This window comes from Mustela lutreola, chromosome 10 (genome assembly GCF_030435805.1).
Source record: "Mustela lutreola isolate mMusLut2 chromosome 10, mMusLut2.pri, whole genome shotgun sequence".
NCBI lineage: Eukaryota > Metazoa > Chordata > Mammalia > Carnivora > Mustelidae > Mustela > Mustela lutreola.
In genome coordinates, this window is record NC_081299.1 from 12,074,963 (window position 1) to 12,088,025 (window position 13,063).

At 52.4% G+C, this 13,063-nt stretch overlaps 1 protein-coding gene across 1 annotated transcript in view; it reads left to right on the top strand.

Annotated features, from left to right (window-relative positions):
• Positions 1-442: 442 nt before the first annotated feature.
• Positions 443-13,063, top strand: part of ARHGEF10L (Rho guanine nucleotide exchange factor 10 like) — a 156,103-nt gene continuing 143,482 nt past the window's right edge. Inside the window, exon 1 of the mRNA XM_059134833.1 lies at positions 443-571. The gene's annotated coding sequence lies outside the window, so the exon portion shown is untranslated. The remainder of the gene's footprint in view (positions 572-13,063) is intronic.

Consider the following 13,063-nt stretch of genomic DNA (forward strand, 5'->3'; position numbering starts at 1 on the left):
GGGATTCAAACTTGAAATTTTTTGACTTCAAAGCATCTTTTCCACCTTCCCGGGTTAAAAGAATCCCATCCCGTGGATAAGCCTCGAACCCTCTGTTGTGCCCATGCCCTGCGCCCTGTACCGGGCTGGGGGGTGGGGGTGGGGCGGGCCGCTGTCCATGGTGCACCCTTCTGCTTGCACCCCCTTGAGGCCCCCACCCTTGTTCATCCTCCTTCTCCCTTCCCCACCCTAGCAACTTCCTGGTCCTCCCAGGCGGATGACTGATTGCCGGCCTGGCCTGGCACAGCCCTGCCCAGCCTGCTGGGCCTGACTCAGGCCAGTCCTTCCTTGGGGGCGGCTAGGGCCGCCTCCTGTCCTGCAACCCACCCGCCTGGCAGGTCTGGCAGGTGAGTGACTCACAAGCCTGAGCTCTCTGCACACCCGGCTCAGGGAGCCAGTGTACCTGACCCCTGGGCTCCTGCCTGCCCTGCCAGCTGCTGCGACAGACAGGACCCTTCCCTGCCCGTGGCACCCGACCCTCCCCTCTGCGCGTCCTTCCCCGAGGGCCGGGACTGGACCACACGGAATCCAGGTCAGATCTGGGGTTTTTATACATCTCTGTCTCTTACTGAGTTGGAGGAGGATCCTTTGGAGGTCGCGGGGTGTGTGTGGGGTTTCTGCTCTCGTTGACACCCTTGGGCTCCAGGCCCAGGGACACCCTGCTCCCTCTCGGTTGGTGGCGGGGCTCGGGGTTGCCTGGGGCCAGGCTCCGCAAGGAGAGCTCTGCCGGGAGCCTCCGTGGACACGGCCCTGACCCTGGTGGCCACCTGCGGCGCAGGTCAGGGGCATGTGGGGTGAGGAATGCAGAGGGAGCCTGGCAGGGGTGTGGGTGCGGCGGGAACTTTCTCTGACTCCCTTCTCAGGGTCACAGAGTTTGATTGTTGCTGCCTACTATGACCTTACAAGACACTCAGTTCAAGGGCATTGTTTCAAAGCTGGGGAAACTGAGGCTTGGGGCACAGGTCACAGTGCGAATCGGTGGCAGAGCAGGGGCTGGAAACCTCACCCGGCTGCTTCCTCCTGGCCCAGGGTCTGTCCTGTTGCTGCCCCCAGTGCCTGCTGCTGTATCTCCCCCCATAGCCCACTCCCACCTCCTCCTCTCCTGGCCGTGTCGGAGGGAGGAAGGTCCCATACACCATTTCACAGGTGGCAGCATTTTAAAGGTCACCCTGGCAGGCCTGGCAGTGAGTCCCCGACAGGTGGCTGTTCAGCCACAGCTTGACTGTCTAAGCTTGCTGCTTTCCGAGACAGCCTCTTTCATCTGCAGGGCCGCCGGGGTCTGGCTACAGTGACGTAATGCTTGCCAGGTCCTTACTGAGCGCCCAGTGCTTGGCTAACAAAGCGCAGTCCCCTGGGTTAACTCATTTGGTCCTCCCTGCGCCTTGGGAGGTAAGTCTTATTATCATTGTCATTCTCATTTGTAGCGGAGGAAACAGGCTCAGAGAGGTTAAGTAACTTACTCAAGATTCCACAGCTTGGAAAAGGGGAGCTTAGATTTGAGGCCAGATAAGCCCTTGGCTGCCTCACTTTCTGCCACTATGAGATGCTGAGGCTTAGCGGGGTGGGGGTCTGGGCGGCCATTTCGATGCTTGTGTGTTCCTCTGGAGGCCTCCCTGGGTCCAGTCACTGCTGAAGCTTCTGTCCTCCCCCTCATTTCGGCTCCGTGGCAGGTCACTGTGGGCCTCACGCAGCCCCCCAGTTGCAGAGTCCTGCACAAATGATTTTAGTGACTTCCGGGGTGGACCGTGTGGAGGGAAGAGCAAGTGTTAAGAGCAACTGGTCGGGATTTCAGCCCCGAACACCACTGTCGTTGGGGCTTTGCCTAGAGCCCGATGAGGGCAAGGGAGGCAGGAGGCGTGGGTGGGCGTGGCAGAGGGAGCAGGAGGGGCTGGTCCTGGGTCCCGGTCCTTCTTCCTATTATGATCTTCCAGGGGGCCTCTGCTATGCTACACGCCTGGCTTTGTCTGTGGAGGGTCCTTCCTTTGGTGATTAACAGGGGCAGTGGAAGTCTGCGTCTGTTGTCCTGATGGGTCACCCACCAGCCTGGGGTGCTGGGCAGGCAGGACTGATGATCCTTGTGCTTGAGGGACAGAGGCTCAGAGAGGTGAGACAACCTGCTTAAGGCACACAGCTAACAGAGGGCAGAGTCAGGCCCTCTCTCCTGGCTCCTAACAGAGTGTGCTAACACCAGGCTGGCCTCTCCTCCTGGCTTTTCTTCTGGAGGATCCTGGTACACCTGGGACAGAAGCTTCCAAGGCAAGGCCACCTCCCCAGGGTTTGGCCCATGAATCAGGACCTCTCCAGACTCTCCTGGGGACCACCACCTCTCTTCTGTCCCTTTGAGGGCTGGGTTCCTCTGGCAGCCGTGGCGGCAGTCCTTACCCCGGGGTCTCCTCTGTCGGTGAGACTCTGGGGTCTTCAGGGGAGGTGACTGGTCTGGCCTCATTCACATCCCTACCACCCAGAAGGCAACAAGAGTCCCTGATGCCACCATCCGGCACGTCCTCTTTAGGACAATCACGTGGGTGGGAGGTTCCCAGGCTGATTCCGTTCTGTCCTCTTTCCCTCCTAGTACTAATTAATACTAATGATAATCAGGATAATAATACTAACAGCCATGTTGACGACTAGTAACACCCCCGTGACTGTGTTTCCGTTTACTGGGTGCTTACCAAGTGTCCAGCTCTATGCCAGGTGTCCTGCACGCCCTAGCTCGTTTCATCCTCTGACAGCCAGCATTTCACAGATGAGAAGGCTGAGGCTCAGAGAGGTGCAGTCACTGGCCCAGGGTCACACAGCTGACCAAAGGCACGGAAATCGTCACTCAGAATGTTGAAAGCTTGCACCTCCCAAAGTCACGTGCTACGTTCCTGGTGCAGCCACGACTGGGGCCTGGCTTGGTTGCCTCTGGATTTTAAGCTCTTCTCACTCTGTGCCTCTGGGCTGGGCCGGGCTGCATGGGAACTTGAGAACTACGGGGTCTGGTTGTTCTGCCTGTCCATGCTATGGGACTTTGGACCTGCTGCTTACCCTCTTGGGGCCTGGGTCACCCCATGTGGGTGCAGGGGCTGACAGTTTCTTCCCTGTGATCTATCTGAGGGCTGTGAGTTATAGTCATAGCTGGGAATGCCTGTAAAAACCTCCTTGACATGGTCTGGACGCAGAGAATTAGCGCGGAGAGAGTAATTACCCAAGCGGCGTCGCCAGTCCCCTCTGTGCCTGGGACAGCCTTGACATTTAATCCCCACAATTAGCTTGGGATGAGGGAACTTGAGCTGAGCTCTGCAGCGCGGAAGCTGAGACTCGGGGAAGCCAAGTGGCTCGTTCAAGGTCACAGGTAGGAGATGGCGAAGCAGGGATTTGAACCTGGTCTGTTTGTGCCCCAAAGTAATCACCACCACCCCCCCAACCCTGGCGAGAGACAGCTCCCTGGGGGTGGAGGTTCCCAAGCAAATTCAAGGTGGGGATACTCATGGGAGCAGGTCCCCAGGAGCTTAGCAGGTGGGTCCGAGGCAGGTGGAGTGAGTTCCCAGCTGCCCTGTTCAAGCCTGCTCCCGCTTTGCCCTTCCGCGGAATGAGAGAGAACTTCCTCCCCCACCATTCCTTGTCTCAAAGACAGAGGCAGCTCTTGTTCTGAGAGGAGCAGGAAAAGAGGGAGTTCTGGCGGTGCTGGGACCTGCTCTGCAGGTAACTGTGACCTCTCCTCCCGGACCAGCCAAGCCCAGCTTGGCTCAGCCACTGGGCAGGGACTTCTGATGCCCCAGCAGCGCGAGGGAGGAAACGGGGCTAGGTAGCACCCCGACCTCCTCCCACCTCCCCATCTTACCCGATTCCCTGGGTCTTCAGAACATCGTCATAATTAAATCTGACAACCATTCATTCTATCTGATAGAAGGGCTTCCAGTGTCATGGCTTGAGATAGGCGGAGGCTGGGAAGGGGACCTTGGGCTACAGCCAAGAGGCTGCCTCTGCTCTTGTTCCATTCGTCGTGCCCTGTGTGACCTTGAGCCAATCCTTTGTCCTCTCTGGGCCTCAGTTACCCGTCTGTGGATGGAGGGGGCTGGCTTGCATCATTCTTAAAGGCCCTTTCAGCTCTGAAAGTCTCTGAATCGCTCAAATGGAAGGTCCCAAGGTGCCGTCTGGGCTCTTTGCCAGCCGTCCCTCCTCCCATGGGGCCACAGGGCCCCGGAACATAGGAATGTGGGGAGGCTCGAGCGTGCTTCTGATGCGTGGCCGACTGGCAAGGACGGGAGTGACCGCCATTAAAAACCCATTCCTATTCGGTCTGGTCCATTCTGGAATAGATCTGGGATGCCTGTGTTTGGCCAGCTGCAGAGAGAGCCCTCCCGAGGTCCTATCCACCTTGTTGTTAAGGGGGAAAACTATGGAGACGTTGGGGGTCAGACTGAGTTCAAATCCCAGCCGTGTCCGTTCTGATGGGTGAACTTGGGTGCTTCACTTGGTTTCGGCTAATGCGTATGAAAGAGCAGATAATAATCTCGGACTCACGGAAGTGTTGTACAGGCTCCATGTTATCCCAGGCAGATCACTGGGCCTGGCGCACAGGAAGTGCTCAGCGAAAGGAGGTTCCCGCCTCTGACCCCAGTGCCTTCCCAATCCCCAATTTCCAACAAACTACATGGGGCTCCAGAATGGCAGGACGCCTCACTGTGCTTTCCAGAACCTCAGTGCCGTGTTCCATGTGGACAAGCAGGTGCAGCCAGGTGTGTTTTATGATGATGATGATGATGCAGTGCTTTATGGTCATTTCTTCTCCTCTTTCTTAAAATTTCTCTGGAAACTACAAAACTGGGCCACATGCCTCAGTGGCCGCTCTCTTGAGATGGCTGGGTTCTTCGTCTGTGAGTCTTGCTTCCCCCACAGGAAACTGGAAGCCCTAGGCTCTGGCCAATGCCGTGGGGGCAGGAGAGAAGCCTGCTTCCCATGGATCTCGGCCTGGAATCCAACTGGCTGGCTCTAGCCACTGATGAGAATTCACAGCATATGGGGATTGGTGGGGGAGTGTGAGATCTCTCCAATTAACTACAGAACGAGACTCCTAAAGCTTAAGGGTCCCGACGGGGGTTCCGGAATTCTGAGGTGGCACCCAGGGGTTGGCTCTGACCAGACCCCAGGGTCTGGCACAGCTCTATTCCTGGGCCCAGTCCTGGAGCCAAAGGTCAGGGAGTTTACTACACTGGGCACATTTTGTGGTTGCCCCTGATTCAGAGACCTGCGGTTTGGGGAGGGAGAAGATGAAATTCCCTGCAGAGTGGTAGTTTCTGGGAAGGGAGAACATGCTTGATCAGACAATGCGCTGCTGCTTTTGTTAAGCTGTCACAAAGCTCATCACCACATGGAGCTTCTTTTTTCCTTTCCCTAAAAATCAGTGTACTGTTCTCTGCTGTCCCTGGACTCCTGGCCAGGGAATTTTTCAGTTAGCAGAGGAACTGCATCCAGCTTCCTCCTGCTTCACTGATTGGGAGAGGTATTGTCCCCTGGTTCTTTTTTTCTTGTTTTTCAGTTGTATTCATCCATCCATCCATCATCCATCTATCCATCATTCATCATCTATCAGCTACCCATCCATCACCTATCCATCCATCCATCCATCCATCCATCCATCTATTCATCCATTCATCTATCATCCATCATCTACCCATCCATCCATCCATCCATCCATTCATCCATTCACCCATCATCCACCCATCCATCACCTATCCATCCATCCATCCATCCATCCATTCATCCATCCATCCACCCATCCATCCACTCATCAATGACCCAGTCATCCAGCATTCATCCACCCACCCATCATCCAAGGACCCATCCATCCATCATTCATTCATCCATACGTCCATCCATCTATACATGTGTCCGTCCATCCAACCATCACCCATCATCCAACCATCTATCCATCCGTTTGTCTGTCTATCCATTCTTCCATCCATATACCCATCCATCTACCTACAGACTGTTTAATGAGCATCTACTCTGTTCCAGGCACTGTACCTGGAGATAACAGCTCTGTGCAAAACAGACATGATCCTGCAGATTGTAAGATATCAGGGGAGACAGACTTTTAACAAACAAAACAGTACTTTGTGCTCCAGACTTAAAGCCTCTGTTTATCAGTTTTCTTATGTGGTGCATGGGATGATGGCAGTGACTATTTTGTGGGATTATTGTGACAATTTGATGAGATAGTATGGGTAAAGTGTTGGCCCAGTGCCTGGCATGTAGTAAGTGCTCAATAAATGTTAGCTGTGATGATAACGATGTCCATGGCCATGATGAAGATGATGATGAAGGTCACCTACACCAGTGCCTCTGGCACTAACCAAGCACGCATAGGTATCCCTGAGCTGGGCAGCCTGGCTTTCCTTAGCAGTGGCAGAAGGCGAGGAAGGGGAGGCCCCATGCCAGATTCTCAGGGTGGGGCATTGGTGCTGCTGCTGTGCCATCTGGAGGCAGGTGATATGAGGTCTGAGGCCTTCTTGGGGGAACCTGAGCCAACCTAGCTGTCTGGCTGGTTTGCCCAGTTGGCAATTGGTTGTGAACTTTCTCAGGGCAAAATAAACCATGCCACCAGGAGCAGCAGATTGCCTGACGCCTCCATTTACCAGCTCTGGGGGATGGTGGATCAGATACTTCCCCTTTCTGAGCCTCAGTTTCCCTATCTGCAAATAAGGTTTGCAATATCGACTTTGAGTCTTGTTGTGTAGATGGGAAATGGTGAAGGGCTTAGAAGGTACCCAGTAAGAAGCACCTGCCTTTGTCGTCATCCATGTATCTGGGGTGACATCCAGAGTTGTGAGCCAGGACTGTGGGACTGGGCTGATGCAGACTGAGTATCTGCCAAACCCCAAGTTGGAAGTTGTGGGGAGGGGTGGTGGGATAGAGTCAGATAGACCTGGCATCCGTTCCTTACTTGCTGTGTGACCTTAGGTAAGCTATTTACCTCCCTGTGCCTCTGTTCCACCTGTCAAAAAGGATCTTGTTTTTTGTTTTTTAAAGATTTTATTTATTTATTTGAGAGAGAGAGAGTGCGAGAGGGAACACAAGTGGGGAGCGGCAAAGGGAGAGGGAGACTCAGACTCCCTGCTGAGCAGGGAGCCCAACATGGGGCTCGATCCTGGCACTCCAGGATTAGGACCTGAGCTGAAGGCAGATGCTTAACCAACTGAACAATCCAGGCGCCCCTCAGAAAAGGGATCTTAAAAGTAGCCATTCTATAGAGCTCTTGCAAGAGTAAACGGGATCATGCATGAAGAGCACAGGTCCTTGTGTGTTGTGCATATTCAGTAAAGGGGGGTTATCATCACCAAGGGAAGGGGCTCTTTCCTTGATATGCTGGGGCTCCCTTCCAACGTGACCCATTGCAGTATGTCTCCGCTGACACTGGGTAGGTCCCAGAAGATGCTTATTTCCAGGAGGAAACCTTGGGAAATCAGGCCTTAACCTCTTAGTTTCCATGGGGCAGGACTTGAGTGATCATAATTGAGGGGCTACACGGTTATGGGGGAAGGAACACAGACTTTAGCTTTAAAACCCAGCTTCTCCACTCTCCTACTGTGTGACCGTGGTCATATCACCTAACCTCTCTGGGTCTTTTTCTTTAGTCATAAAATGACAAAGCGCCCTTCCTTGCGGGGTTTCCTGGAGGCCGAGCACACAGTGGGCCTCTGTAATGGCAATGACTTGTGCAGGCTCCTTGGAGGGCGAGGCAGTAGATGTTAATGAACGCTGGGGCTGGTCCAACAATGCAGTCTATAAAGCTCCCGCCTGCAGCTTCTGGTGCGTTGCTAATGGGAGTTTATGTGAAGGACACAGTGGGATAAGGGCCCATTGTTCTGAGTGGGGACGGTTTTATGACTCTTAGAAAGCGTCTTTCATCTGGGAGATCAGGGAGCTTATGGAACCTCCCAGCCCTGGGCGGTGAAACTGGGGGACGCTGAAGGTTTCTGGGGCTGATGCCAGGCTGCAGCCATGGCCAGGCCCTCTTGCTACAGCTGGGGCACTTGGCGGGGGCTGAGCCCACCCCCTTCCCCGAGTGTCACTGCAGCGCGTCCCTTTCCCTAGGCCCAGGACCTTCCCCTCCTGGAGATCTGTCCAGCCAGGCCAGGTCTTTTGGCAAGGCTGGAGGCTCACTGTGTCCCCTTGGGGGTTCCCCGCCTGCTCCCCCTCCTCAGCAGCCAGTGCCACGTCCCTTTCAACCTTCCAGAATGGGCCTTGGGCCCTCTTTGCTGTCAGCTGACCAGCAACTCTCATGCCTGGGAACGTCGCCTGGCACCCTGAGCCTTGGATCGGGGCCGTCACCTGACGCCAGGAAGCGAAGACCTTGTCTCCTTGTCCTTTCTGGCTCCTTGGCCCGGCCCCAAACAGTGAAATCCAACCTCCCCTTGGCTCAGCAGATGGCCCCAAGCCTTCTGTCTGTTTATCCCCAGTGGAAGCAGCAGAGGCCCTGAGGAATGGATGAGGCTGGAGTGCTCGTGTAGACTGGCTGGTGCACAGGGCCCGTGGGGTCTGGGCTGATGGGCAGAGGATCACTGCGCCGACACACATGCATTCGATGCCCCCGACCCAGTTTCTCCCAGGCTGTGACTACCTCTATCCCTCCTCTTTTCTGCTTTGGGAGGTACAAAAAGGCTAGAGCAGGATGTTGGTGGTACCTTGTGGCTTGATTGGCCCCAGAATCCCCTTCACCCTGTAGCGAGACCATAGTCATGGCCAGTGAACTCTGCCTGAATAGTAATCCCTCACAGTCTTCTCGGCTTTCAAGGAATATTATCCACTCGCAACTGCAACTGAGGGGGCTTGTAAAAACACACTGGGCCACTTGGATGGACATTCAAGGCTTTGGGCCTCAGTTTCCTCATCTTTAAAATGGGGTTATGTATGTACTTTTACGTAAGATTTTATTTATTTATTTATTTATTTACATGTACTTTTAAGTAAGATTTTATTTATTTATTTATTTAGAAAGCATGAGCTGGGGGTGGGGCAGGGGGGAGGAAGAGAGAGAGAGAGAGAATGTCCAGCAGATTCCATGCTGAGCGGGGAGCCTGATGTCGGGCTGGATCACATGACCCCAAGATCATGACCTGAGCAGAAATCAATAGTCGGATGCCCAATTGACTGAGCCCGTCAGGCCCTCCTCAAAGTGCCTACTTTATAAAGTTGCTATAAGGATAAAATGAGTAAGGTGTAAGGTAAGACAGAGCCTGCTGTGGAAAGTGGTATATGAGTATTTGCTCTTATTATCACTCTTGTTTTTATTGTGAGCATCTTCTAGATCTACATGTCTCTCTGCCTCACTTTTATGCTATACTCCTGAATTAATTTCTTTCTTTTTTTTCTTTTTTTGGCTTTCCTATGACACTTCCGGTCTCCCTGGAACCTGGATTTGAACGTGGCTGTGGTTTGTGAAGGCTGGCAGGGGCCCTGCGCGATCTTCCGGGCTCCAGGTCCACGGTCCTTTGACTGTCTCTCACCTCGCCAAGTTCAAATTCCTGAGAGAAACGTGCTGATTGATTGGGTTTCAGTCAGATGTTCATCATCTCACCCAATCAGCTGTGCTGGGGAGGAGCCTGCTGCCAGGGCTCATGGGGGTGGAGGGAGGCATATCCTGGCAGGTCTACCCCAGGTTCTCCCGGGGTACAATCAGAGAGGCAGAAGAACTGCAAACAGTGGTTTGGTGCTTCCCCCCCCACCCCACCAGTCCACAGGGGCATTCCCAAGGGGTGTTTCCAAGCCATCAGGACAAGCTTTCAGAACTGCTGCTGCTGGCACTTGGTTCACAAATTATTGGCCCATTTATAATTTGAAATAGTTGTCAGTATTAAAAATCAAGGGATTCAATATAGAAATCTGGACTTTCGCCTTCTCTTTGGGGGAAAAAAAAAGAGAAAACTCTGGGAACACCGAGAATAGATATATAGCATCTACTAGAACTGGGGTGACTGTCCTCTTTACCTGATGCATGTGCTTTCCAGGCCCTCAGGGGTACCCACTTTCCCTGTGGTACCCCAGTCTGGCCCCCTGGGCATGGGAGTTTGCCACCTTACTCTATATCCTGGAAATGGGAATTGCACAACGAAAAAGAAAAATTACCTAGTTCTTCAAAATTTTGGACTATGTATACGAACCCAGTTCTGTGAACATCCCACAAATATCATCTCATTTATTTCTCTACACAACCATGAGGTTGGTATTATTACTTTCACTCCCACTATGCAGATGGTAAAACTGAGACTCTAAAAAGACATGACGTGCTGAAGATTAGCATGAATGATCTGATTCTAGAAACAACTGTAAACTGACAGACAAGCTGTGGGTATAATGCGTTTCCCTCTGAGGCATTTGAGAGGAAATGGCTATCATATTCTTTTCCTTTGGATATGTAGTGTGTATTTCCTACGGACAAGGACATGCTCCACCACAATGGTGATCCAACCATCAAAATCAGGAAATGCACACGATGCATTCCCACCATCTCATCCTCAGTCCCTGTGGAGTCTTGCCAGCTGTCCCAGTAATGGCCTTTATTTTATACTGAAAGGGTGGCGTTTAGAACCACACATGGCGTTTAGTTGTCCGGTCTCTGTTTTCCCTCAATCTGAAAAGGTTCCTTGGTCTTTCCTTGACTTTTGTGACCTGGGCATTTTGGAAGACCTTTAGAGAGATGTCTGTCAATTTCAGGTTTTTGTGACATTTGCTCATGATTGTATGAGTTGTTGTGCACCCTTGGCAGGAATCAGGTGCCATGCTATAGTGACCTTCTCCACGCATCCCATTGGGACACTCATGGTGTCCAAATAGCCCCCTGCCGGTCCTGAGCATGTGGGTGATGAAGTTTGAGCATGTGGGTGAGGAGGTGTCTGTGAAGCTGTTCTCTTCCCCTCAGTGGTTACAAGGTATTGTGTGGGGAAGTGCTCAAGCCAGTGTAAATAGCCATTCCTAGCCTTCAGGGTACTCACTGGCTTACTACTTGTCACATCAGTATGGACTCTTGGTTTCCTCTTGTATTCAACGGGATATAAACCCTCCCAATCATTATTTATTCTGATGGTCCAATTACTCGCGGTTTGGCTCATGGGAGCCTCCATGAGCTGGTTTCTCTGTCATTGTGTGATGTTGCCATCACTTCTTGAGCAAGATATCAGGTTCTGGCCCAGCCCTAGTTTACAGGCTCAGATGGTCCTTCCTCTGAAATCAGCCGTGACTCCATGAAGCTCTGGATCGCTTGAGCCGAGAATGGTATTTAGAAGCCATGATCTGGCTGCTAAGTGTGCTCATCGCTATTGGGTGTCCGTGCTCCAGGGCCTTCATGGTGGACAGAGCTAGGCGCTCACAGACACTTCCCATTCCAGCCCAACATCATAGGGGGCCATTTGACTTTTCTCCCTTTCTGTATCTGTCATTTACTTCTCCAATGGGGGAGAATCCCAGGAATTTAAGCTTTTGACCACTGCTATACTAGCTTGATTCTCATTAATAAGAATTTGACTATTTATGATAATATAGTATCAAATAGCCTATTGAGCTAATGTCGTTAGTGGGAAGTTGAAAAATCTCTGCTAAGTAATATTGACTTGATCCTTCAAACTTTTGTGAACATAGCAGAGGCAATAGGATAATTGTTCCTACTTTGCAGGCAGTGGGACAGAGTGGAAGAGGGTGAGGATTGTTTTTAGGGTGCCACAGAGCTCTTGGGGTGGCAGAGCTCTGTATCATGACTGTGTCCAGCCCACTGAACATGACTGCCCATCCCCCTCCTGTGGGGGTTTTGGGAGAACTTTGAACCCACGTCCCCAAGACAAGGAGCTTCTCAGATTGGCCTGTCCTTGACACTCAGGCCCATGAAGTGATAGCTCAGAGAAGTCAAGTTCCCTTCTTTTTTTTTTTTTTTTTTTTAAAGATTTTATTTATTTGACAGAGAGAGATCACAAGTAGGCAGAGAGGCAGGCAGAGAGAGAGAGAGGAGGAAGCAGGCTCCCCACCAAGCAGAGAGCCCAATGCGGGACTCGATCCCAGGACCCCGAGATCATGACCTGAGCTGAAGGCAGCGGCTTAACACACTGAGCCACCCAGGCGCCCAGTCAAGTTCCTTTCTTCACCTGAGCCCCCAAACCCCCTCTGCCTGAGGCTGTGCCTTTGATCTCAGCTTGCTTCCCCACAAATGCAGGTCTTGGGGTGCGGAGGAACCTAGAAGGCTTGAAGTGGGGGTGGTTGCTCAGTGCATCCTAGACGCCTTCAAAATGACAGTCCTACAGGGGCAGGAGTATTATGGGAAGAGAGTTTCATCCATGTAAGGTAGATTGTGTCTTTCTTTCTTTCTTTCTTTTTAAAAAGACTTTATCTATTTTTCAGGGAGAGAGAGAGAGAGAGAGAGAGAGAGAGAGAGAGAGAGATGGAGAGCACAAGGAAGGGGAGTGGCAAGTAGAGGGAGAAGCAGGCTCTCTACTGAACAGGGGCCTGATGTGGGACTGACCCCAGGACACCCAGATCAAGACCTGAGTCGAAAGCTTAACTGACTGAGCCACTCAGGTATCCTTGTATTTGTCTTTTTTTCATCATCAAAATGGGATCCTGCCTCTCTTAGATAATAGCCTGGTTATGATTGGTTTGATGGTATACAAAATACTAAGGACTGACCACTTCCTGCATGTTTTCCATTCATACTGCCTGGGTGAATGTGGTATCTGGGCTTGGAAAGTCTGCTTTCCCATCTACCTACTTCCTTTTCCACTATGGGGTGGGGCTGGTGGAAGGGGGCCTGGGCTGGAACCAGAGGCTGGAGACCTGCGTTCCCATCCTGACTTTGCCATCAGCTTGCTAGGCAACCTCGGGCAAGACACTTAGCCTCTTTGGCCAGCGGAAAATACCACCCCTGTCTTCTCTTCCTCCCTCCTTCCCTCTTCCCCAGGTCAGCGGTGGAAACAAGGCAGAATAGGATTCTAGCCCCATCCAGATGTATCATTAATGGATATGCTTACACAATAAACCCTGCACCCACCAGAAT